At 45.6% G+C, this 2,274-nt stretch overlaps 1 pseudogene; it reads right to left on the bottom strand.

The window, feature by feature from the left end:
* Nucleotides 1–806: 806 nt before the first annotated feature.
* On the bottom strand, nucleotides 807–1,359 carry LOC131904625 (large ribosomal subunit protein uL11-like; annotated as a pseudogene).
* Between the last annotated feature and the right edge of the window lie 915 nt (nucleotides 1,360–2,274).

Below are 2,274 nucleotides of genomic sequence, written 5' to 3'. Positions count from 1 at the left end.
ACATTCAGTTGAGGCAGGTCCAAGCCCCTCCCACCTGCATGAAGGCTGTGCAAGGTATCCCACCATAGGTAATGGACTCCATAAGGCCAGCTCATGCACCAGGGATAGATCTTGATCCCACAACCAGGGCCACCTTAAACAGACCAAGCTACACAACTGTCTCACTTATGCAGAGGGCCTAGTCCAGTTCCATGCAGAGGCTCCACAGCTGTTGGTCTAAAGTTCATGAGTTCCCACTAGCTTGGTTCAGTTGTCTCTATAGATTTCCCCCATCATGGTCTTGATGCCCCTTGCTCATAGAATCCCTCTTCCCTTTCTTCAACTGGACTCCTAGAGCTCAGCCTGGTGCTTGGCTGTGGATCTCTGCATCTGTTTGGACAAGTTATTAGATGAAGGTTCTATGATCACAGTTATGGTATTCACCAATCTGATTACCAGGGTAGGCCAGCTCAGGGACCATCTCCACTATTGTTAGTAGTCTAAACTGGGGTCATCCTTGTAGGTTCCTAGGAATTTCCTAGCACTAGGTTTCTCTCTATCCCCATGATGTCTCTCTCTATCAAGATATCTCTTTCATTGCTCTTCCACTCTGTCCCTGTTCCAGCTTGACCATGCTGTTCCCTCATGTTCTCATCCCCCATCCCTTACCTTCTATTGCCCTCTTTTGCCCCCAGTTTACTCAGGAGATCTCATCTATTTCCGCTTTCCAGGGCGATCCACATAAAGCATATTGTTTTGTTGTTGTTGTTGTTGTTGTTGTTTTCAGATAGATGGTCTTTTATTGAAATATTCTCTCTTGTTGTTTCTTAACTAGCTGCACATTCCACCACACCACTGTTGATGTCATCAGTGTTGTCATGAGGATGGCGGCCGTCCACATTGCAGCCCACAGACTGTGCAGTACCCAGGATCTCTTTAATACTTCCAGAAAGTTCTCTCGCTAAAGACTGGTGTCGCATCTGCTGGGTAATGTTGATGATCTCATTGAAATGATATTTCCACTGTGTTCAGTGTTCTTCTGCTTCTTTCTGTCTCTTGGTGGCTCCTTGAGGGCTTTGATGATCAGGGCAGAGGCAGAAGGCACCACAATCTGGGCCTGTGTGTTCTGGATGGTCAGCTTCACTCAGACCTTTCCAGTCACCGGTTGCCTTGGCAATGTCATCGCCAACTTTTTTTTGGAGACAGACCCAGGGGGCCGATCTTGGGGACCAAGGCAGATGTGGCCCGGACCTCACCTCCGGTGCACCTCAATTACACAACTTTGATCTCATTGGGGTCGAACTTGGGCAGCATGGTGGAGACGGCTGGTGTTGGATGAACCCGGATTCCGGACGACCGAAAAAACTTGCACAGTAGCCTCCTCCGAGGCACAACCCGAAAAGCATAAAGCATATTCTTAAGGGAAGAAAATCTAACGTTCTATCTCCCCTCCTTAAAACACTCTGAATAATGATTAATGCACAATGGTGAGCCATACCGCTTTGAATGAATATATTTTCAGAATATATACGTGTGTGTGTGTGTGTGTGTGTGTGTGTGTGTGTGTGTGTGTGTGTGTGTTGAAGCTGATTTCACTAATAGAATAAAAAAGGGCAGAAAGAATTAAGTCTGGGGAAACAGAGGTATGTTTAAAATGATTTCTGAATCGCATGTAAAGGTGCAACACTGAAGGAGAAATGTTCAGCTGTTATAACAAACTATTCCAGGAGTAGTATCAAAACACACTACCACAGTGGTCAAGCTTGCAACTCAGGGATTTGGGGCAATTATACTTCTCAACAATGAGTCACATATTCTCATGAATTTTAATACAGGTCTAGATTATAATAACATCCATTTCCCCGGGGAGGTATAAGGAACGTTTACCCTCTCCTTCTAAATCCCTAAAGACAAAGCAAAACTCAAAACAAAACATCCTCACATTTCTACCAAAGTCTAATGTGGGAATCAATGAGTTTATTGAGCTTACTGACAGAATATGGGTGAGGCATTACTACAGGAGTGAAGACGACCTGAAAGAGCTCCATCACAAGAAAGGCTTACCCCTGCATGGGTGACAACTCACCCATATCTTAGCAGATGGAGTCTCTCCTTCTCTTCAGTTTTAACCTTCTATATGCTCTAGACGCCCAGAAGACCCTGTGCAATTGGGGCATGACTGCATCAAAGGTCTGGGAGGTACAAGGAGTAAAGGCCTGAATGAATCACAGGTGAATATCCAGTGCTTCACACCTAGGCTTTCTCTGAGGGGATGCCAACCACCAGGCCCTTTTC

Source organism: Peromyscus eremicus, chromosome 2 (genome assembly GCF_949786415.1).
Source record: "Peromyscus eremicus chromosome 2, PerEre_H2_v1, whole genome shotgun sequence".
NCBI classification, from domain to species: domain Eukaryota; kingdom Metazoa; phylum Chordata; class Mammalia; order Rodentia; family Cricetidae; genus Peromyscus; species Peromyscus eremicus.
This window is presented reverse-complemented; position numbering and strand designations above follow the sequence as displayed.